Genomic DNA, 25,530 nt, shown 5'->3' with positions numbered 1-25,530 from the left:
ACAATGAATGGCATGAAAGGAAGCCATCAATTGTTTACAACTGTCATTTGATCTGCTGTGATTGGTCACATCAATCACATGGTACTGGAAGCGGCCCCGCAAGAGGCCCGTTCTGGGAGGACATCATATGAGAACAGTGCTCCTGCCGTCATTGTACTATAGGCTGAGTGGGAAGGTGTTAAACTGGAATTAAAAGGTGAGCAGACAGGCTCTTTATTGCAGAAGAGACATACAAGGGTGTTGATTTACTAAAATGGCAAAATCTGGTGCAGCTGTGCATGGTAGACAATCATCTTCTAACTTCAGCTTGCTCACTTATGCTGACAAAAAAAAAAACACCAATTAGTTGTAAAGACTTAAAATGGAACTTGACTTTCCCAATCAACATCGATTTTGTTTAAACCTCCTGCTGCTAACATTAGTAAATAGATCGGAAAGTAGATCAGATTTACTTGTTTTTAAACTTTTTTTATTTCTTCAGTTACTTCCTGGATTTGTGCCTAGGCAAATGAGGTCATATATCCTAGGAGTCTTCAGGAAAGGAAGAGAGGAGGAGGGGTTCTCTCAGCCAAGCACACCTTCATGCATGCTCGAGCTAAGGGCGGATGGATTCCAGGAAGTAAATGCTAGATAAATCATCTGCCCTTACTCAAGAAGGCCACATCCAGAAATGCTAGGGGGGGGGTTGTTTTTCAAAGTGATTTCTCACCAAAGTAAAGCATTGAGACATGGATGGTTTGCTTTTAAGATTAAAAATGAATTAAATAGCGTTTTTTGGTTTGTGATGCTCAGGTTTTTTTTTTTTTTTTTTTTTTTTTTAACCTTTATGCATTCTCCACGATTATGTGATTATAAAGCGTTGTCTATTTTATAAAAATAACAAACACGTTATACTTACCTGCTCTGATCCGTGGTTTTACACAGAGCAGCCCTGATCCCCGCCGCCACTCCTGGTCCCTCCTCTTTATTGGATGCCCACTCCTGAGTCCATTGACACAGACAGCAGGACTCGGCCGTGCCCCCCAGTTCCTGTGTTACCAGATTTGGATGACAGCAGCGGGAGCCAGTTGCTCCTGCTGCTATCAATCTGTCCAATGAGAAGAGAGACAGCAGTGGTAGCCGCTGTGCTCGTGCACGGACGGGCTCAGGTAAGGGAAAAGGGGAGGGGGTTTTGGTGGGCAGCTGCAGCACAGAAGGCTTTTCACCTTGCTTTAGAACCACTAAGGTTAAAAAGCCTTTGTGCCACAGAATACCTCCAGCCCCCCACCCCTTATACACACAAATCTGATCTCAATCCAGCATTGTACACTAGAGCAGAGCCTCTCTCCATGCTTTCCCTCCTCACTAGGCAGATTAATAGCAAGAAGCAACGGCGGAGGACCCGAGAAGAGGATCGGGCTGCTCTGTGCAAAAGCACTTTTTTTTTTTTTTTTCAACTAAAAAAAAGGAAGCTTTACAATCCCTTTACCTGCCTGTTTGCAATCTGCTGCAGAACGTAAACTGAGCTGCTTCTTTGTTCCTGACCACCTGTAAAGAATAGCAGGGTTTAGTTCTGCTTTATTTAAAAAAAAAAACAGCCAGTTCATCTTTTCTACAAGATAGACTCTGCAATCAAGGGACCCCATGAGGCTTCGTATAATGTTCACTTATTTTTATTACTATACATGCACAAGCAGCCTGGGAGGTACAGAGGGGACCTGCACGTGTGTCTATGGTGGGATTATGGGGTGTGTAGTCCTGAGGAGGGGGAACAGAAGCAAAAGAAGTTTCTGGACCCCCCCCCCCCCCCCACGAAACTTCCTTTTCCTTAACTTGACACCCCATCATCATAGTGTATATATGCAGCATCAAAAAAGTGGGCCTTAAAGTGGAACTTTACCCAAAAGGGGGAAGTTCCGCTCGTTTGCATCCCCCCCCCCCCCCCCCGCCACATTTGGCACTTTTTTTGGGGAAGTGAGCGAGTACCTGGTTTTGGCAGCTCCCAATTGCTATCAGATGCTCCTTCTGGGACCTGTGATGCGACTGCAGAACCAATCACAAAGAGCAGTGTGGCTGGTGCATGCGCAGTAGGAAACGGGCTGTGAAGCCGCAATGGCTTCACTGCTGGTTTCCCGACTTAAGATGACAGCTCCTGGACCTGAAGCCGAATAAAGAATCGACTCAGGTGTGCATATTGCTTGATCCCTGGACAGGCAAATGTCCTTATATTAAAAGTCAACAGCTACAGTATTTGTAGTTGCTGACTTAATTTTTTGGGGGAGCCTGGAGCTCCTCTTTAATGGCCAATCACCTCATACCTGTATCCAGTGGCCTGAGGAACTGTGCTGATAGCAAGCTCGCTGTATGCTCCCAGCACATCGATCGGTCTCAACCAGCTCTCAGTCACGGTTTAGGATCAGGAGCCAGAGGGACGCGCTCCTGATCATGTGACAGTTGTGAGAGCCAATCGCGTGACAGGGATGCTACTCCATCCCTATGGGAAGTGGGAAGAAGATAAAGAAAGCATTTAGTTTCCTAACTGAAAAGGCCGTGAACCTTTAAAATTGACATGGCAAAGGGTTAGTTCACCTTTTACCAAAAAAAAAAAAAAACAAACAAAAAAAACAAACACAACACCTGTGCAGCTTTGACCAAAGTTGGGTAATGCACCTGCTATAGGTGTACATACCTCCCGCAGCCTGGCTGAAAACTCCCGGAGATTACATCATCCCATTCTGCCTTGTTGCTAGGATGCTGCTAAGGTACTCCCAGGTGTTACAGCTCACCCCCATCATGACAGGATCGAGCACTCAAAGCCTAGAACGTGTGTTTGTGGTCCACCATCTCCTCCTTCGCAGCACTACTGATCCCAAAGCTACTGCAACAGGGGAGAAGCAGTACATGGGGTTTCAATTGGTTAGGAGTGTCTTAGCAACAAAGCAGGACAGGACGATGTAATCTCTGGGAGTTTTTTGGCGGGGAGGGGGGGGGTGTAATTAAATGGGGAAAAAAAAAAAAAAAATATTCATACCCCTTGAAGTTTTCCACAAGTTTTCCACAACAACCAAAAACATGAATGTATTCATTGGGATTTTATGTGATAGACCAACACAAAGTGGCACATAATTGTGATGTAGAAAGGAATTGATAAATGGTTTTCAAAATGCTTTACAAAAAAAAAAAAAAAAATAAATAAAAATGTATGTGAAAAGTATGGCGTGCATTTGTATTCAGCCCCCCTGAGTCAATACTTTGTAGAACCACCTTTCACTGCAATTACAGCTGTAAGTCTTTTTGGGGGTGTCTCTACCAGCTTTGCACATCGAGAGAGTGACATATTTGCCCATTCTTCTTTGTAAAATAGCTTAAAGTGGTGTTCCGCCCAAAAAAAAAAAAAAAATTAAAAGCCAGCAGCTACACATACTGCAGCTGCTGGCTTTTAACATTAGGACACTTACCTATCCAGCGATGACGGCACCGCAGCTGTTTCCATCAGCTGTCGGGTTCTGTCGCCGCCATTGCGGGTAAGGGTAACCGGCAGTGTAGCCTTACAGCTTCATGCCGGGAACCCTACTGCGCATGCGCGAAGCTCTGCTCCCCTCTCCTACTGGTGTGTCATGGGCCGTGGCCTGGACTCCCAGAAGTGGGAACAGGACACCTATCAGAGACAGGTATCCTGCCCCCCCCCCCCCAAAAGGTGCCAATTGTGGCACCAGAGGGGGAGAGGAGACAAATGAACGGAAGTTCCACTTTTGGGTGGAACTCTGCTTTAAGCTCTGTCAGATCAGATGGAGAGCGTCAGAACAGAAATTTTCAAGTCTCTCCACAGATTCTCATTTGGATTTAGGTCTGGACTTTGACTGGGCCATTCTAACACATGAATATGCTTTGATCTAAACCATTCTATTGTAGCTCTGGCTGTATGTTTAGGGTCGTTGTCCTGCTGGAAGGTGAACCTCTGCCCCAGTCTTAAGTCTTTTGCAGACTCTAACAGGTTTTCTTCTAAGCGCCTCTCATGCCTCCCCAGTGTGAAAGCCTGAGTGCTTTCACACTGGGGTGGTGCGGTTGCAGGAGGGGGGGGGGGGGGGGGGGGGGGGGAGAAAGAAAGTCCTGCAAGCAGCATCTTTGGGGCGGTGTGGGAGCGGTGTATACACCGCTCCTAAACCTCCCCTGCTATTGAAATCAATGGGCAGCGGCACTTTTCAGGTGCTTTTAACTCTTTTCTCTGCCACTAACGGGGGTTAAAAGCACCCCACTAGCGGCTGAAAAGCGCCACCATAACAGCGGTAAATCGCCGCTAAAACTAGCGGCACTTTACCGCTAACGCTCGCCCCCGCGTGAAAGTAGCCTTAACCACTTCAATACCGGGCACTTTCGCCCATTCCTGTCTAGGACAAATTTTTCAGCTTTCAGCGCTGTTGCAATTTGAATGACAATTGTGTGGTCATGCTACACTGTAACCAAACTAAATTTTTAATAATTTTCTTCCCAAAAACAGAGCTTTCTTTTGGTGGTATTTGATCACCACTGGAGTTTTTTTTTGTTTGTTTTTTTTTTTAAGAAAAAAAAAAAAAAAAAAAAAAAAAAAAAACACAAAAAATTTTTTTTCAAAAATGTCAGTTTTTCTTCGTATCCATTATAAAATTTTGTTTTCTCCTTCAATGGATGGGCACTGATGAGGCTGCACTAATGGGGCGCCACTGATGTGTAGAATTGATGGGCACCGATATGCAGCACTGATGGGGAGCTACTGACAGGCATTACTGACTGGCATATGAAGGGCACTGACAGGCATTACTGATGGGGCACATTTATGGGCACCGTCATGGGCACTGACAGGTGTTTTTGATGGGGCAGACTGGCAGCTTATGGGCACTGATTGGCAGCTGATGGGCATATCTGATGGGGGCTGTGCTGATAATCAATGTGCTAATTATCAGCATAGATTCCCTCCCCCCACCCCCCGACAGGGAGAGCCGCCGATCGCTCTCCCTATCAGCGCGAACTGAAGAAAGCCGTTTTCTAGCACTTCCTGGTTCAAGCAATGATCAGCTGTGATTGGTCACAGCTGATCACATGGTAAGGACACGTCAGAGGCTCCATACCACGATCAGAGATGTGGTGCGTCAGACTGACACACAGCACCACCGATCGCTGCGTGTCGCGGGCGCGTGCCGACATGTTATGCTGCTGGATGTCATATGACGCCCAGTCAGGATAACAGAACCACCGCCCAGCCGTCATTCTGCTATAGGCCAGGAGGGAAGTGGTTAAGGGGGTTGAATACAAATGCATGCCACACTTTTCAGAGATTAGTATAAAAAAAAAAAAAAAAAAAAAAAAAAAAACACATTTTGAAAACAATTTAATCATTTTCCTTCCGCTTCACAATTATGAGCCACTTTGTGTTTTTCTGTCACATAAATTCTCAATAAAATACATTTACGTTTTTTGGTTGTAACATGACAATGTGGAAAATTTCAAGGGGTATGAATACTTTTTCAAGGCACTGTATTTAACTTTGATCAAAGCTGCAGCTTAGCGACGATAACTTTTGGAGGAAAAAAAAAAAAAAAGCTGCCCAAAATTAATTATTTTGCTGACATTTGACTGTAGTGCATTTATAGCCCATTTAGACGGGTGCAACAGCCTCTGAAACCAGAAACTGATTAAGGATACAATTTTAATACCAACCTTTTTTTTTTAAAATGAGCATGGTGTCACACATCACCGCTCAAAGGCCGGGGTATAGAGGATTCAGAATAATAATTAAATCAGCACACCATCACATGACCCAGTCTGGATCGCACAGGTTAGTTGCACACTACAACAATGTGTGCCTGTGTATAGAATGTAAAAACATGTGTTGCTGTTATAGTAGAATAATAGTTACCAATATAGTTATTGTGCTGTTTACTATAAACATTCATTTCACATTGACTGCAAGGTGCTTTATGTTAGAGATCAGCATACTCCTCTTTTTTCCAGCGATCCTGGTCTGGACAAATATATTTGCCAACACACCATCAAATATCACATGCCTGATGAAGGGGCCCTGCGCAGCTCCGAAACGTTGCACTTGTGATGTGATCTTCCTGCAATAAAAGTTTTGGATGACATTTAATGATCCATGGTGTGCTGGCAAATATATTCATTGATCGGCGGAGAGTCCAGTTTCCAGCTGGTGATCGCTGCAGCACCCGATACGGATGAGCCCATATCCAGGAACGTGTGCGATGGAATATTGACCAGTGATGTCACAGGTCCTCTTCTTCCTCCGGCAATGATGCAGAGAGCGGGTTCATATAAAAAAAAGACATGGTACCACTCTCCATGGCCTTTCCCTGTGAGCACAAAGCAGGGGGCGGAGCCATGACACTCTGGGTGCACAGGAAATGGAATGCTGGGAGTCATTGGAACTGAAGAGGAGCAGTGACATATTGCCAGATTAGCCAGTCTGTGGGAGGTGAGCACTGCAGAACAGGTGACTATAGAAGTCATAGGCAGACTCCCCCCCCCCCCCCACAGTGACCAGAAAAGCATTTTTTTTTACAAAAAAAAAAAAAAAAAAAAAAAAAAAAACACGACACAACCACAACACAAACACAACACAACCACAACACAACCACAACACAACCACAACACAACACAACCACAACACAACCACAACACAAACACACACACACACGTGGCTGCCATTCCTGAGTTCTCTAAAATGCGAGTTGCTCGGCTTAACCACTTAGCGCAAATCGCCATCATTGTAAGTCAGTACTTTGACACTAAATGCCGTTGTTATGGCAGCAGATAGCTGCCATAACCCTGGTATTTTCAACAGCGAGCGGCTGTCTTTCAGATAAAGTGGTCTCTGCCGTGAGATCACTTTTAATCAGGGGCGAGAGAGGGGCCCTCCCACCACGTTCCGGTCATCTCCGCCGCTTACCGGAGCCGTCGGTAGCGGCGAAGACGATCGCGTCCTTTCTCCTCTGAAACATGGAGCCGAGTGAAGGAAAGATGGCCCCCCGCTTGGCTCCATAACATTGAATGGCAGAAGCGACGTCAAATGTCACTTCCGCCCGATAATCTTTAAAAAAAAAAAAAAAAAAAAAAAGGGGGGAATTTTTTTTTTTTTGCATCTTGGTGTAAACATGAGAGCTGAGGTCTTTTTGACCCCAGATCTCACATTTAAGAGGTCCTGTCATGCTTTTTTTCTATTACAAGGGATGTTTACATTCCTTGTAACAGGAATAAAAAAGTGACACAATTTTTTTGGAAAAGGACAGTGTAAGAAGAAAAGAGTTAAAGAAAAAAAAAAAATTTAAAGCGCCCCAACGTGCAGAAGTGAATGCATACCCAAGTCGCACCCGCATATGAAAATTGTGTTCAAACTACAAATGTGAGGTATCGCCGCAATCGTTTGAGCAAGAGCAATAATTCTAGCACTAGACCTCCTCTAACTCAAAAAATGTAACCTGTAGAAATTTTAAACATTGCCTATGGTGATTTTTAAGGGTCAAAGTTTGTCACCATTCCATGAACAGGCACAATTTTGAAGCGTGACATGTTGAGTATCAATTTACTCGGCGTAACATTATCTTTCACTACATAAATTAAAAAAAAAAAAAAAACGTGCGACAAAGTATTGCAACAACCACCATTTTATTCTGTAGGGTATCAAAAAAAAAAAAAAAAATCTATCTGTCTAATTTTCTAGCAAAAAAGAACTGATTTGAACTTGTAAACATGTGTCAAAAAGAGGCTCGGTCCTTAAGTGGTTAAAATAGCTGAAGGAAACACTTTTTTTTTTTTTTTAAGTTTTGGATAGAGTGGAAAAGTATTAGAACCCGTCAGTTTTTTATTGCTGTCTGTCCCAGTTAGGAAGATCCACCTCCTCTATTTGCCCTGTTTACTACAGTCATCGAAAGAGAAAGAAAAGCTCAAATTTTGGATAGTCACCAGAACAGGATACCAGGTCATTCTTCCAATTGGGCACACAAGTTCTGGTGGCAACCAGGAATGCCCTTACTTTAAAATCAGGGATATGCAAACTGTGGCCTTCCAGCTGCTGCAAAACAACAAGTCCCATCATGCCTCTGCCTCTGGGTGTCATGCCTGTGGCTGTCAGTCTTGCTATGCCTCATGGGACTTGTAGTTCTGCAACAGCTGGAGGGCAACAGTTTGCATATCTCTGCTTTAGAGGGATTTCCTCTCACTTCCTGTTTTGGCTATGGGACAGGAAATGAAGAGAAATATTTTCAACGGGGGACACAGATGGGGGGGGGGTTAAAAAAAGCTGAAAGGTGTTATAACATTCCCTTACTCTAGCAAAATAGGAAAAAAATGTTTTGCTTTAGGGCTCTTTCACACGGGGCGGATCAGTGATGATCCGCCCCGTGAACACCCGCTGGCTCAGCGGGGATCGCTCCGCCGATCCCCGCTGAGCAGAAAGATGACAGGTCCATCGCTGCACGCTGTGCAGCGACGGACCTGTCAGAGCGCCGCTTTCCCCTATGGGGGATCGGATGATGACGGACCGTAGTGTCCGTCGTCACCCGATCCGATCCGAAAACGGATGGAAAAGTAGGTTTTTCCTCCGTTACACTTTTCGGATCGGAGCGGCGTCGGATGTCAGCGGACATGTCACCGCTGACATCCGACGCTCCATAGGGATACATGCATGTCCGTTTTTCATCCGAAAACGGAAGGATGAAAAACGGACATACGGATCCCCCGTGTGAAAGAGCCCTTAGTTCTCCATTAATATTTTCCTTTGGCCTCAGCAAGACGCAGACCTGAAACAAGCATGCAGCCAGTGAAATCAGAACTTCTTCTCTGCATACCTGGCTCAGAGCAGTAAAAACACATAGCCAAGAATTAAAATTTTCAGAAAGTCATCAACAATAGCAGCCTTCCCATAAAAAGCTAAAGTGATTGCTTTTTGACGGAACTGTATGTTGATCATCTTCTACAAACTAGACGATGGAGCGCTTGCGCTATGATAGGAGAGTATTCATTTGATCACTATTGTTGACTGTACTTATTTATAGGTCTACTTCTTACTAGGGTACGGGAGCCGATACCAAGTCTTTGCACGAGTTCTCGTACTAATGCTCCCATACCTGAGACCGATACCTCTGTGGTGCCATCTCAGCCCATACAAAAATGGAAGTGCTCAAATCACACTGCAACGAATGGCTTGCGATTTGAACAGTAATGTGGTGCAATTTCTGTACGAATCACAGGCAGTTTCCCCCACCACTCCTGTGTGAACCCAGGCTTGTCATAGTGACTTCAGCCTGGGTTCACACAGAAGCAATGCGGGAAGCCACGTGCGATTCGGACAGGAACTGCACCACATTCCTGTTCACATTGCATGTGATTCTTCGTTGTGCGATTTGAGCCCATTCATTTTGTATGGGCTCGAAGTGCACTGCAAAGGTATCAGTACTCGCTTATTGGCGAGAACTTGACCGAAAGTATCAGTACTCGCTGGTTAAAAAAAAAAAAAAGGTATCGGTGCAACCCTACTTCTGTTGTGTTCAGAGATGGTATTCTGCATACCTTGGTTGTAAAGAGTGCTTATATAGTACTGTTGCCTCTCTATTATCTGGTCTGCCCATTCTCCTCTGACATCAACAAGGCATTTTCCTCCACACAAATGCCATTTACTGGATATTTTCTCTTTTTCAGACCATTCTCTGTAAACCCGAGAGATGTTGTGTGAAAATTCCAGTAGACCAGCAGTTTTTGAAATACTCAGACCAGCCCATCTAGACAACAATGCCACATTCAAAGTCATCTAAATCCCTTTTCTTCCCCATTCTGATGCTCAGTTCGAACTTCAGCGAGTCGTCGTCACCACGTCTAGATGTCTAACTGCAGTGAGTTGCTGCGGTGCGATTGGCTGATTAGCAATTTGTGTTACCAAGCAATTGGACAGGCGTACCTAAGAAAGGGGCCAGTGAGTGTATGTGGATGTACTCTTGAGCCAGTCTGTGTGTGTCCACAGACACACACAGCTCCAGTAAGCCACGCCCCCACTACTTTCTCACAGGAGTTTGACTGACAGCAACATGAGCCAATGGCTCCTGCAAGACCAGAAGAGAGGAGCTGGAGCGGCGGTGGGGTGGGGTGAGGGCTACAAGTAGTGGGGTGTTTTTTTACCTTAAATGTAGAGAATGCATCAAATTAAAAAATAAAAACCATTTCAACTTAAAGAGGGAGTCCACCCAAACCACAAAAAAAAAAAAAAAAAAAAAAAAATATTAAAAGCCAGCAGCTACAAATACTGCAGCTGCTGACTTTTAATAAATGGCCACTTACCTGTCCCGGGGTCCAGCGATGTCGGCAGCCGACGTCGATAACCCGCTCGGTTCTCGGCAGCTGCCGCCGCCATCCTAGGTGAGGGAATCAGGAAGTGAAGCGTTGCGGCTTCACTTCCCGGTTCCCTACTGCGCATGCGCGAGTCGCGCTGCGCATCATAAGTGGTCCCTGCTATCTCCTGGGAGCTGTGTGTTTCCCAGGAGACAGCGCGGACTGACAGGAAGAGGCATAGACTCCCATGGGAGTCTATGCCGGAAGTGGGTGCAAATACCTGTCTTAGACAGGTATCTGCACCCCCCTCCCCCCTGAAAGGTGCCAAATGTGACACCGGAGGGGGGGAGGGTTCCGAAAAGTGGAAGTTCCATTTTTGTGTGGAACTCTGCTTTAAGAACCACTTTAAAGTATCTATACACAGATCCCTAAAATCTCATAAGATTCAACATGTTAACATCATTTTGATCGGAGTAATGCCAGGTGATCCTGCCATGATGGTCCACATTCAGGCACTTCTTGTTATAGGGTGACAATGTTCTGTCCTCATCTCCCAACACACATGACACAGTCCACTGTTGTCACCATCAGGAAAACAGCCCTGAGAAATGCCATGTAGCCATCGCTGGAGTGTATGTAGGCAAGAAGTGGCTGCTGGAGATCAGAAGCACTGAGATGTGACAAAGGATAATAAAAGGCTGAATAGTATATTAAAAAAAAGAGGGGGGGGGGGGGGAGCCAATGGTTTAGGGTTATATCTACTTTAACAAATAGAAAGTACAGGTCATGTGTGCTTCACAGTATACCCAACCTGTACACTGCCAGTACCATATGAATAGCTCCCGGGATTGTGGGAGCAGCAAATTATCCGCGATTCACATGGGCCCCAATGTACCACCCCCACCATATAAAGGCCTGATATTTAGGGCCCCTATCAGCAGCCACATTCCTCAGCATAATCCCAATTTATGGACACGGAGAAGAAAAAAAAAAACAAAACCAACCAATACATTACACACCCCATATACAATATATATTCCACAGACAATACACAACCCAGGTAAGGTGTATACATCCCCCATATACACCCCAGGGACAGTATACATCCCCCATATACACCCCAGGGACAGTATACATCCCCCATATACACCCCAGGGACAGTATACATCCCCCATATACACCCCAGGGACAGTATACATCCCAGGGACAGTATACACCCCCATATAAGCCCCAGGGACAGTATACACCCCCATATACGCCCCAGGGACAGTATACACCCCCATATACGCCCCAGGGACAGTATACACCCCCATATACACCCCAGGGACTGTATACACCCCCATATACGCCCCAGGGACAGTATACACCCCAGGGACAGTATACACCCCCATATACACCCCAGGGATAGTATACAACCCCCATATACACCCCAGGGGCAGTGTACACTCCAGGGATAGTATACAACCCCCATATACACCCCAGGGGCAGTGTACACTCCAGGGGCAGTATACACCCACATATACACCCCAGGGATAGTATACAACCTCATATACACCCCAGGAACAGTATACACCCCCCCATATTCATATACATCCCCTAGGAATTGTATCCCCGTGTATACTGTGCTTCCTGCACACCTGTCCAGGGTACACAGGCCATCCCCCTCCCCCCCATACCTGGTACACAGCGTCCTCTCCCCTCTATAGGCTGATCACCGCTCTGCTATTCCGTCTTCACTTATACCGCCCCCTCCTCTTTCCTCACTGACAACTACAGGCCACGCCCCTCACGTAACAAAGCGGCTGCCACTCATTCAAGAAAGCCCTCACCTACCCTATCTAGAATGCGTACCTCTGAGCTGTCAATCAACCATGTGGCCCCGCCTCTACATGGGTCCACACCTCCATTGTATTTCAATCTGTCAGAGAGCGGATTGTCCCGCCTCCTCCGCGCCTCGAGACCAAGTCCGCTAGTTGGCGCATGCGCGCAGCCTGATCTCTAGTTGCGGTGTGTGCAGATATCGGTGCTGTGTGTGGAGGGGTCTGAGCGGAACTGACAGCACAACTTTTAAACAATCTTGGATAGAGTGGAGAGGAGTACTCACCATGTTATTACTGTTTGTGTCCTATCAGGGAGATGCATCCTCTCTATTTGTCCTGATGAACGTTATCAAAGAGGGCAAAATAAATCCCACCTTTTGGGTTTTCACCAGAGCAGGAATAAAGGGGACGTTTGGGAGACACTAGTTCTGGTGACAACCTTCTCTTTTGGAGGGATTTTATCTCACTTCCTGTTTTGGTTATGTGACAGGAAGTGAAGGAAAATCTCCCAGATGGGGACACAGATGGCAAGAAAAAGATCTGACAGGGGTTATAACCCTCCTTTACTTTATCCAAAATGGAAAAAAACGTTTTTGCTTCTCTCTGAGTTGCAGATCTGTTTTGCCTTTGGTTCTACTTTAATGTCACACTGAACTCTGCTTCAAGTTTGTATACGTCCACCTTATATTGTTCTCAGCCTCCTCCAAATCTCCCAATTCCTGTTTTTTTTTTCTGCTGTGATGTGACTTCCTGTTGGAGGGTGGCTACATTCCTTCTCCATGTCCTCACTGTATGTAGGAACGTAGCCACCCTCTGTGCCCACTTCCGAGGTGGATTATGGGCTATGGGTTTTTAGGGTCACTTTAACCACTTACCGACCCGACAAGATATACTGCAGCACAATGGCCAAACTCCAGGCAACAACTGCACTGATATGTTATACTTTGCAGAGTTCTGTCTGCTCTGCTGTATACTCCATGCTGTACATTACACTGATCATTAATATAAGGGGGGTCCTTCTACCACTCACCACCAATATAAGGGGTTCTCCCATTGCCTACTAATATGAGGAGTCCTTGTCCCACTCTTCATTATTATAAAGGGAACTGATATGAAGGGGTGCTACCATTGATAACTTATATAAGGGGTTCCTCTGATCACTAAACTAAAGTGTGTCCTTTTTTCACTGATCACTATAATAAGGGGGTCCTTCTATTACTGATCACATATAAGGGGGTCTTTCTATCACTGATCACTAATACAACGGGGTCCTACCACTGGTGACTAATATAATGAGGTTCTCCTCCCACTGGTCACTAATATAAGAGGGTCCTTCTGTCACTGATCACCATAGGCGTCGCCAGGGGGCTGTAGCTCCGAATCTGGAGCCCATAGCCCCGAGTCTCTTGCCGCAGAGTCCCTGCCTAATCAGCGGGTCGCGGCTGCGGCGGGCTGCTTTAGAGGTGGAGAAAAGTGACGAGCAGGCGGACAAGCAGGGATGACATCATCTCTCTCCGCCCACTCCACGTCACCACTTTTCCACCCTCACAGCCGGGCCACTTCAATGTGGGAGCGATGTGCAGCGGGGAGCAGAGAGATGACATCATTTCACTGCCCGCCACACATCAGCGCTCTTCCGCCCTCACAGCGCAGGCCTCTTCAATGTCGGAGGTGCGGCGGGGAGCAGAGAGATTACATCATCTCTCACTGCCCCGCATCTCCGCTCTCCTGCCCTTACTAAATGGACCAGTGCTGCCAGCCTGCAACCAATGCAGCGATAATGCACATTTGGTGGCACTGGCTGGCATGGCAAGGGACAATCCACATCAGTTGACAAGTGACAACCCACATCTAGTGGCAGGTGACATGGCAAGTGACAATCTGCTAATGGTGGCAGGTGACATGGCAAGTGACAATCCGCATCAGGTGGCAGGTGATGTGGCAAGTGACAATCCGCATCAGGTGGCAGGTGACGTGGCAAGTAACAATCTGCAAATGGTGGCAAGTGACATGGCAAGTGACAATCTGCAAATGGTGGCAAGTGATGTGACGATCTGCAAATGGTGGCAGGTGATGTGGCAAGTGACAATCCACATCTGGTGGCAAGCGACATGGCAAGTGACAATCCACATCTAGTGGCAGGTGACAAGTTAAAAAGCTGCATCTGGTGACAGGCGACAGTGGCAAGTGACACGCCCAGGGCTCCCACTGATTCTGCATTATGGTGAGTTGAACCACTTTATTATATATTAGAATGTAACAATAAAAACAATGTGCTTTGATCACCCTGACACCATATCAACCATGGTGCCACGATGATTGAAATGCCAACACTAGCCTTTGCCCGCAAAAAATTGCTTACCACCGGCGTGCCCCCCCCCCCCCCCCCCCGGCCTGCAAAAAGGTTGGTGACCGCTGCTATGGGCTCTAGCCCCAGATATTTTGCAGACCTAGCAACACTCCTGTTGATCACTAATATAAAGGGGGCCCTTTTATCACTGATCACTGATGTAGCACCCTGAAGTTTAGGTAGGGTTGCTCCTCACAAATTTACTTGCCAGGGGTAGTTATCCTGATTGATTGTTAGAGGTCTATTGATTTCTCCCTAAGTTTGGCCTTGTTGCACTTTCCTCTTCTACCACTAGGTGTACGGGTACTTGGTGGTACTAGATACGAGAAGGGCAACCCAAGGTCAGGTTATGGGTATATGGGGTATCTCAGCCAATGGGCAGGGGTTTTCTTGGATCCCTTGGCCTGCTGGGAGAGCCTATATAATTGGAAGAGTCAGGTGATCTATCTTCTGTGCCACCTGGATGGCTGTCTGGGTGGACATGTGTCATATTGCCCTGGCTGCTAGGCCAGAGATTGGGGCTATCCCGGGCACAATCTGGCTGCTAGGCTGTCTGAGGGCCTATCCAGAAGCAAGAGAGCAGCGCAGGGTTGAGATTGCGGCTGGCAATCCAACCAAAAGTGACAGTTCTGCCGGTCGGAGAACCTGTCGTGGTCGGATGTAGGGGGGAAGCTGTCGCCACTAAGGGGCCAGCCACCTTATTACCAGGGGCCACAGTGAGTAACTGAAGCAAGTACCGGAGCAGTATTCTCACCGAACGGGCACGGTGGAGAATCAGCAAACTTCAGTGGGTACCAAGCCAGGGACCCAGCCAGCAGAGGTGACGCTTGCAGAGCACCCTTGTGTGTCAAGCCAGGGACTGAGCAGGTCAACGGGAGTGAACATACCTCCCAACTGTCTCTGATTTGGAGGGACTGTCCCTGATTTGGAGCAATGTCCCTCATTCCTCCTCATTTTGGTCTAATCTATATAGATGTATATAAAATGCCCTTTTTTATCTATTAAAAACTATTTCCCAGTGCTAAACCTTTCATCTGATTTCTAAATTGCTGCATTTGTTAAAGACTTTTGCCATAGGAGACAGCATTCCTGCATTTGCAGATGTGGCATCTTGCTGGAGGCCTTTCCCTGCACTGCTGTCTTCCTTATGAAGTCTCTGAGTCTGCTAATTGAACTTGCAACTACTTAAGGGTGTCCTGGCCCTAACCCTCTCCCCCCCCCCCCATAAAAGTTTGTAAGAGAAATAAACATCTCTTTTGCATTCAAGCACTGTCTGGCGCCCAATAACTGTATCCACCTTGCATCCACAATGCCTCACAACCCACCATATACAGAAGGATGTCAGCTATCTCTGGCCCCAGAGGTTCTCATTAGACTGAAGGAGGCCGGAGACCTCGCTACACTAATATAAGGGTGTCCTTCTACCACCAATATAAAGGGGGCCCTTCTCCCACGGATCACTATAATAAGGCTGGATTCACACCTATGCATTTTTAGTGCTTTTTGCATTTTGCAGATTTGCACAACAGAACGTGTCCCTTAGGAAACCATGGTGAATGGACTGTAGTACAAATCTGAAAAATGCAAAAAGCACTAAAAATGCATAGGTGTGAATCCAGCCTTAGGGAATCCTTCCACTGATCACTAAAAAAATGGGGTTCTCCCACGAATCACTAATATAAGGGAGTCCTTCTATCACTGATCACTAATAAAATGGGGTTCTACCACTGGTCACTGATATAATGGGGTTCTTCTCCCACTGATAACTAAAATAAGGAGATCCTTCTATCACTGATCACTAATACAATGGGGTTCTACCACTGGTCACTAATGGGGTTCTTCTGCCACTGATCACTAATATAGGAGGGTCCATCTCCCACGAATCACTTATATAAGAGGATCCTTCTCCCACTGATCACTAATATAAAGGGGGCCTTTCTCCCATTGATCACTATAATAAGGGGGTCCTTCTATTACTGATCACTAATATATAAGGGGTTTCTTCTATCACTGATCACTAGGGATGAGCCGAACGACCCCATGTTTGGTTCGCGGCTGAGCTTTAGAACATCACAACCGCTCAGAACCGAATAAGGAACCTCATTGAAGTCTGTGGGACCTAAACTGCAAATATCAAAAGTGACTATTTTGAAGGCTTGAATGCAAGTAATTGGAAATACAGTGGTTATGGGGGTCTGGGTACTGCCCTGAGGGACATGTATCAATGAAAAAAAGTTTGTAAAAAACATAATTTTTAAATGAGCAGTGATTTATTGATGTTTAAAGTGAAACCATCAAAATGAGAAATAACAATAAAAATTAAAAATGTCTTTAAACAAAGTGCCCTTAGTCTGCCTGTAATGTGGCACACCTGTACCGTGTATAGAGCCTGCTGCTGCAATAATTGCATTTATAAAGCCAAAAAAATGACATTTTCCATTCAAGCTTTCTTTATTTTTATAAACGGCTTGGGGAACCAGTCTGTATGATGAGGCCACAATGTAGTGCACTGGGAACAAGATTAGAGATTTTTTGTATAAATTCTGTTGTCTCTTTCGCAGACTTTGGATAGAAGTAACAGGTGTGGAAAAATTGGGCTTTGGATGTTGGTGGTGCCCTCACTCCGTAACCCTATAGAGGTACTCTTGATGAAAGCAAGAATTGGCCTTGCTGTCAAAAATTTTAATTTGATGTCCTGCTCAAACAGTTGGTGAAAAATTGGTCTTTGGGTTTCGGTGGTGCATTCACACCGTAACCCTATTGAGGTATTCTTGATAAAAGCAAGAATTGGCCTTGCTGGTAAAAATTGCAATGATATGCACAAACAAGTGTGGAAAAATTGGTCTTCGGGTGTTAATTATGCCTATTAAAAACCTACACCAAAAAATGTCTTCCAGATGAAATCAACACTCACAAAGCTAGGCAGCCTAGACAGTCTTTCAGAGATTCAAGATCCAGAAAGCACTTAATCAGTGACATCGGCATCAGGGGCTTGATAGCTGCTGCTAATCCAGAACTGATTCATTTTGATAAATGTCAGCTGGTCCACGGAGTCTGTGGACAGACGTGCTTTCTTATCTGTCACAAACCTCTGGCAGCACTGAATGCCTGTTCAGAAAGCACACTGGATGCAGGGCAGCCCAGCAGCTCTATTGTATACTAGGCAAGTTCTGGTCAGTGGTCTATTCTCATGACCCAGTAACCCAGTGGATCGTCAACTGGAAAACTCTCCATATCTGTTTTCGCTCCTAGATAATCTCCCACCATATGATGAAGATGCTGCTGATGGGATGTGAAAACTGACAGCCCTGGGTGCCAAGGAATAAAAAATGTTTGAAAGGCATCACTGAGGTGGCCCCCTTCTCTACCACTCCTCTTTTGACCAACAGAAACCTCAAAACAATGTTTTCCACCAGACTGTAACCTATCAGAGTCTGGAAAGGCGTTACATAAACTCCTCTTTAAGGAGTCCTCAAGAGATTTCATCTCCTTCTCCCTCTGTGGGGATGCGATGAGTTCCAAGACTTTCCCCTTGTAACGGTGGTCAAGGAGTGTTGCCAACCAATAGTTATCCTTCTCCTTGATGCCACATATTCTCTGGTCTTTTTGCAGGCTTTGAAGAATGAGGGAGCCAATGCACAACAAGTTTGCGAAGGCAGGAGAAGCAGACTCCTCGGGGTCACTGAGGATTACAGTATCTGGAATTGCCTCCTCCTAGCCACGTACTATTCCCAAGGGTTCTGGGGATGGAAAACCATCTGTTAAGGGTTGACGTATGTTTTTCTCTGCTTCAATGCCTCCAAAGCTGCCAGAATCCCCCTCCTCCCTCTCCTCTTGTGTGTTCTGTGGAGTAGATAGAATGGTGTCTGCATAAAGTGGGCCTTGAGAGGAAAGAAAGTCCTCCTCTTCCTCCCGCTGCTCTGCCTCCCATGCCCTGTCCATAATGTCGTGCAGGGCCTGCTCCAGCAAGAACACAACAGGGATTGTGTCACTGATGCATGCATTCCTTCCATGCATGCACAGGGCGGCAGGCCCTGTGAAATGGATATCTATTCTGGCAATGAGCAGTCTCAGAGCTTTTTCAAGCAAAACAGCCCCCTTCAGGCTCTTCAAAAAAGAAGATGCGGATGAACATGACTGTATGAATTTTGCTTCGTTCAAGCAACCAGAGATGAGGATGATGATACTGAACAGGTTGTCACATTCATTAAACAAGTGGCCTATACACTCAAAAGGAGTGTTTCTGCTCACCCTGCAAAGGGGTTATATGTTCTAGAAATGAGCAGTCTCATAGCCTTCCCAGGCAAAACATGCTCAGACTCTCCAAAGGGGAAGATGCAGATGAACGTGACTGTATGACTCTTGCTTTGTTCTAGCAACCAGAGATGAGGATGATGACACCTAACAGGTTGTCACATTCATTAAACAAGTTGCCAATATGCTCAAAGGGAGTTATTTCCACTTACCCTGTGAAGGGGTTATATGTTCTTGCAGTTAGCAGTCTCATAGCCTTCCCAGGAAAAACAGCCCTCTTCAGATTCTTTAAAGAGGAAGATGCAGATGAGCATGACTGTATGTATCCTGCTGGTTCAAGCAGCCAGGGATAGAGATGATGACCCCTAACAGGATGTCACATTCAATAAGCACTCTAAAGGAGTGGTTTATGCTCACCCTTTTAAAGGGTTATCTGCTCTGGCAATGATAATGGAACGGTAATGAAATGGTAATGTCTTCTGGAGGTAGACCTGTTCCCATCCTCAGTCAACACCAAGTGCCAAAGTTCTATTCCAGGGTCCAAATTCCACAGGCAGTCGGGGTGGAGGTGCTGATCGCAGAGTTTATTTCCAAGACAGCTTATACCTTTCTGCTGCTCCCTCTGATTCTCAGCTTCCTGCTGAGGTTGTGGCGGAGGAAGGTGACAGTTCTGGTGATGATTTGAGGTTGACGGAAGGGGCCTTGGATCCTTCTGCTCCTCCTAATGAGTGTCAAGGATCGACTCCCTCTGCCGGTCAGATCTAATCTTCTCCAAAGTCCCATTTGTCCAACGGGCTCAAGCTGATGGCTTTGGTCTTGAAAGGCAGAGGCTAATAGATCTCAAATGCTCTGTAAAGGCTGTGAATACAATACAAAGGTGAACTACAGGTATCAGCTTACACGTTTCACACCAAGGTCAGGTGCTTACTCATAGCTCCCTTCTCCCTAAGGGATGGTTGTTCCTGAAATGGGATATCCCATTGGTGCTGGATCCCTTGGATTTCTTGGATCCCTTGGCCTGCTGGGAGAGCCTATATATTTGGGTGGAGTCAGGTGATCTATGTTCTGTGCAACCTGGGCGGCTGTCTGGGTGGACGTGTGTCATATTGCCCGGGCTGCTAGGTCAGAGATTGGGGCTATCCGGGCACAATCTGGCTGCTAGGCTGTCTGAGGGCCTATCCAGAAGCAAGAGAGCAGCGCAGGGTTGGGATTGCGGCTGGCAATCCAACCAAAAAGGACGGTTCCGCCAGCCAGAGAAACTGTCGTGGTCGGAGGTAGGGGGGGGAGCTGTCGCCACTAAGGGTCCATCCACCTTATTACTAGGGGCCACAGGTGCTTACTCATAGCTCCCTTCTCCCTAAGGGATGGTTGTTCCTGAAATGGGATATCCCATTGGTGCTGGACGTTTTTGTTCATATCACACGAGAGGTTGTCCTTCCTATGTTCTTTTGGGGAGTACCCAAGTAGTTAGCCCATTGGACGTGGGCAGGGCTTTAAAATGTTACACCAAGGTGACTTCTGGCATCAGGAAGTCAGATCACCTATTTGTCATTCCAGATTATTGCCTCTTGGTTGGTGAAGCTCATGTCCTTGGCCTACAAGCTGGGGGTGATCACGGCACTCTCCACTAAAAGGGTCTCAACCTTGTGAGTGGCAGCAGACCGAGTGTTCCCAGAGACAAGGCAGCTATGTGGGCATCAATATATACATTCATGGCTCACTACTGTATAGAAGCAGCCTTAACAATGGTTTCATTTGGCGGAGGCATCCTGGCCTCTGTTTTTAGCCAGAATTAAGGAGTGTGTATCATTATTCCTCCCCTGTGTGGTGTGTTGCGTTTGATATAAAATATAATTTTTCTATAAGACTCATAGCATTCTGGTGTCACAGAGAAAGACTTTCTCAAACAAATGCTGGATACAATTGGTATTGTTGTATTGTTACAGTTTTCAACAGGCTATTGTCTCTATAGCTACAGTACACAAGAAAGAGATTTAGTTGTTTGAGGTTTTCAAACTGAAAGAATGACTGTTAGATTACTGTCAGGTGTTGGCTTGATTAGACAATGGGTACGTAGATACAGTTTTCAACAGTCCATTGTCTACACAGCTACAGCAAACAGGTATGTTTTCTGTTGTTTGGTAACTATGGTAAACAGTCTGGCACATAAAAGGAGGATTCAGGCATAAGCTAGGGACACAGACACACACACACCATCATGCTTTGAAGATCAGAAGCCGTCACTCATGATACAAGAACACTGCCTGGTGTCCAAGCAGCATCATTGCCAATGGAGATCACGAACACACAGTAACAGAAGATAAGTAACTTTTAAGTGTATTTGTACTGATATAGACTATAGGCTGTTCATTTGATAGGCATTTTGATTGTTATAGAGATCTGTCAGTCTTGTATTGTATTCCTAATATTGTAATAGTTTTGTATGTACAGCATCTTTGTATAGTAAAGCACATTTACACACTGCAGAAATCTCAGCTTCCTTGCTTATACCACAGAGTAACCTTGCTAGATAGACGCAAACAAAACATTTGGGGGCTCGTCCGGGATCTGTGCTATAATTCAACTGAAGCAGTCCTGTTTTTCTGTAGTGTGTTGTGTAGCTTGTGCTAAGTAAAATGCTGCGTAAGCTGTTTAGGAAAACCAAGCCTGCAGAGGGTTCTGGTGGCCAGAAGGAAGTGCGCAGCTTACCTATCTGGGCCAGAGACAATGAGTGGGAGCCTCTTGCATAAAGAATTTGTGAAGTATGCTTCTCCCTTGAAGCTGACTTGGGGTGATAAAGTCTCAGATCATTTTGTAGATTTAAGCCTTAAGAGGTTGGATTTAGGTAAAAAAGAGAAGAGGACAGTGTCCACAGTGGGCTGGTATTTCCTTAATGCTATTTACACTGAATCACAAAGAAGGGAGAAGGCAGAGGCAGAAGTTAAGGTATTAAAAGACCAGCTAGCAGTTGCTTCAGAGTGTGTGCCTTCAACTGCTAGTCGGGCTGATGATTTGCAAGATCGGTGTGCAGCCCTCATGACCAAATCAATTAATGCCTTAAGGAAAAGGAAGGGCCGCAACCCCAGAGATGTTGAATACGAAGAAGTATGGGAGTTTACACAAACTGGACTCCATGAGCTGGCAAAACAATACAAACAAAGGTCTGAGGAGCCCCTATTGACCTGGCTCCTACGCTTATGGGATGAAGGGGTGGACAGTGTTGTTTTGTCAGGTAAGGAAGCAGTGACTATGGGAGTGTTAACCCATAATCCACATTTGCGTCAGGCAATGCGAAAAGCCCGAGAGTTTAGCGTGAATTTTTCGCTGTTAGACCTCGTGAGAGATGGAATAGTCCGAGTATACGCTAGTCCTACTGACCTGGAAAATACCTACTCCTGGAGATCAATAGGAGAGGGTATTTCCAGGTTATGTGAGATGGGTTGTATAACCGGATTAGAAACATTTCCAGAATGGATGGGTCCAGATATGGAACCCTTTACGTCTGCTCTGCGCTCTAAGCTGATGAAGTCAGCGCCATTTAATCCCAGGGCTCCATTATTGTCCTTGTTGGGAGGCCTGGGATTAAACAGCAAGATTCATGAGACCACAACCCTTTTAAGCCAGTTGGGGGAGACTAAAACAAAACCTGTCAGGGCAGTAGATAAGGTTAAGGCCAGACAGGAAGGATACAAGCAGAAAAGAACAGAGAAGAAAGGAAATGGGGTAGAGAAGACAGGAGGTGAAGAGAAAACCAGGCTAGTTATTTCTAGGAAACAAATGTGGGTGGACCTATTAAAGGCAGGAGTACCTAAAGATGAGATAGATGGGATTTCTACTGCAGAAATGATGAAGAGGTGGAAACATTTAGTAGGGAAAACTGTCAGGGTTAGAAACACTACTCCTAGTGAAGATAACACCAGCCTGGACTTAGAGAAAACAGAACAGACCCCTCCTGTTAGCCCCAAACCAATTCCCAAAACTGAAAATGAACCCAAATCCCTTTATCCTGGGGAGGAGTTAGAGAAAATCAGAAAAGGGGATTGGGAGGTTCCTTATCCTTTATGAAGGGAAGGTGAGTCTCCTGTAATAGCCATGAGGGCAGTGACAGCAGGAGACCGACGCCCATATGCACCTGTCACTGTATGGTGGGGGAAGTCATCTTCTCCTACACAAGTAATGGCTTTAGTTGATAGCGGAGCTGAAGTTACACTTTTGCAAGGTAATCCTTCCCATCACAAAGGAGAATTGATTTATTACAACTACACCAGCAGTTAGGATACGGGTGAAATTGGCTATTGGCAAGGGATCAGGATTTATGACAAATGTTTTGGTATCAGAGTTACCCGAAAATATTCTTGGGATGGATGTACTTCAAGGTCAGTCAATTCAGACTGAAAGAGTTACATTCACATTCGGGTATCCTGATAAAGCGTATCTGGTAAGGGCGGTGAAGGCTGTGGTCAGAGGTCATGCGAAATGGACCCCTGTCTACATTCCTCCACCAGAAAAGCCATTCTGTCTCAAGCAGTACAGACTTCCTGGAGGCCACAAAGAAATTGGGGAGACCATTCAAGAATATTTGAGAGTAGGGATCTTTAGACCTGCTGTAAGTCCTTTCTCGTCTCCGGTGTTCCCAGTAAAAAAAGCTGATGGGACATATAGAATGACTGGAGGTCTACACAAAGTGGCACCTCCTTTGAAGTCAGCTGTACCAGATATGATCTCAATTGTTGAGAAAATTGCTAAAAATGCGGGAGAACATCATGCTGTTATAGACCAGGCTAATGCTTTCTTTTCTATTTTAATAGACCCAGAATGTCAAGACCAGTTTGCTATGGTGTGGGATGGCCGCCAGTACACTTTCACCGTGCTTCCTGAAGACTATGTTCATTCTCCAACGATTTGTCATGGACTGATTACCCGAGATTTAAGTACCCTGAATTTGAAAGTGGCTGTGTTTCATTACATTGATGACATCATGATCTCTGGGACAAAAGAAGATGTAACTGAAGCACTGCACCTGCTGATAGAGCACTTGGAGAACAAAGGGTGGGCTATCAACAGAGACAAAGTCCAAAGACCTGCCACAGAAGTGAAATTCCTGGGAATGATGTGGACTGGGCCGCAGAGGAAAATTCCAGAGACAGTTGAGCAAACTATCCAGGCGTTGTTGCCCCCTACTACCAAAATGGAGGCACAGAAGTTCATTGGAGTTGTGGGGTTCTGGAGATCGTTCATCCCACATCTTGGACTGATTCTGAGGTCTATATATAATGTCGCCAGAAAAAAGACTGAGTTCCCATGGGGTTCAGAGCAGCGGACTGCATTCCTGGCTGCTAAAGAAGCTATTTTGCAGCATCAGGGATTAGGACCGTGATACAAGGAGTACCATTTCAGCTGGATGTAGTGGAGCAGAATGGTACCATATCTCGGAGTCTATGGCAGCCAAATGAAAAGAAAGGACTGAGAGCAATACCCATTGGATTTTGGTCCAAACAACTGACAGGGGCACAGAAGAGATACACGCCCCTAGAAAAGTACCTGTTTGGGGCCTACACAGCATTTCAACATGTAGAGGCCATTACAAGAAAAGGACACAGTCACCATCCATACTGCATTGCCAATAGCAGGATGGGTAAGAGATAATGGACTGACCACTAGGGCAGCTGTAGCCCAGAACCAGACACTGATGAAATGGAAGTAGTACCTTCAACAAAGGGTATTGCAGCTGGGGATGTTAGAGACATGTCAAAACAGTTGGCTGGGCTTGTCACTTTTACCAGCACCCGGCCAGAAGAAGAAATTCCTGTGCTGCAGTCATCCCCCATTCAAGAGGCTCCACCCTTTGAGTTTCTGTCAGAAGACATGAAGGAGTCAGCGTGGTTCACTGATGGTTCAGCCATAGTCACCTTGTATGGACGTAAATGGACAGCAGCAGCCTACAACCCAAGTACAGACACAGTCCTGCAGGATACCGGAATTGGAGGGTCCAGTCAGTATGCAGAGTTGAAAGCTGTGGTGATGACTCTTCAGGAGGATCCTTCTTCCCATGTCACTATCTACACTGACAGCTGGGCGGTTTTTAAAGGACTGACAACTTGGATGCCCACGTGGAAGTCCAATGAATGGATGATTCATGGAAAGGTGGTGTGGGGAGGCAAGGAAGTCTGGGACTACATCTGGAAGGAAGCTCACTCCCGCACCATAAAAGTGGGGCATGTTGATGCACATGTGCCCCTAGTCCCAGACTTTGAGAACTTTAACCCCTTCCCGCCGACCGTACGCAGATATGCGTACTCGGCTTTCCGGGGTTATACCGGGATGATGCCCGCAGCTGCAGGCATCATCCTGGTACCGTTGTTTACAGCGGGCGATCGGCTACCCGTGTATAACAACCGATGCGGCTAAAAGCCGCTCGGCTGTTATACCGGAGGAGCGGGAGGGGACATCCCCCCCTCCCGCCGCTGTTACCGGGCCTCCCATGCGCGGTGTCCGTTCGGCTGCCTTCGGCGGCTGGGGGCGGGCTGGAACGAAGCTGCGAGCGGCTTCGTTCCAGCCTCCTTGTTGTAAACGTGGAAGCGTCATGACGTCACTTCCCGTTTACTCGGCTGCCAATGGCGCCGAATTTTAAAAAGTACACAGTATTCAGAATCGCCGTTTTCGGCGATCTGAATACTTTGAAGTGTAAAGGAGGGATGGGGGGTCTTTTAGACCCCCCATCCCTCCATAAAGAGTACCTGTCACCACATATTACTGTCACAAGGGATGTTTACATTGCTTGTGACAGCAATAAAAGTAAAAAAAAAAAAAAAAAAA

The 25,530-nt window shown here is 46.1% G+C and overlaps 1 protein-coding gene across 5 annotated transcripts in view; it reads right to left on the bottom strand.

Moving 5' to 3' along the window:
• TBC1D24 (TBC1 domain family member 24) overlaps positions 1-12,278 on the bottom strand; it is a 75,175-nt gene extending 62,897 nt beyond the window's left edge. For 2 of the 5 annotated variants that reach the window (XM_073636634.1, XM_073636638.1), the window contains exon 1: positions 11,967-12,117. The gene's annotated coding sequence lies outside the window, so the exon portion shown is untranslated. The other 3 variants (XM_073636635.1, XM_073636637.1, XM_073636636.1) reach the window with 3 other exon arrangements.
• Between the last annotated feature and the right edge of the window lie 13,252 nt (positions 12,279-25,530).

This window comes from Aquarana catesbeiana, linkage group LG06 (assembly GCF_042186555.1).
Source record: "Aquarana catesbeiana isolate 2022-GZ linkage group LG06, ASM4218655v1, whole genome shotgun sequence".
Lineage (NCBI taxonomy): Eukaryota > Metazoa > Chordata > Amphibia > Anura > Ranidae > Aquarana > Aquarana catesbeiana.
The sequence above is the reverse complement of the archived record's forward strand: the minus strand, read 5'-3'. Positions and strand labels throughout refer to the sequence as shown.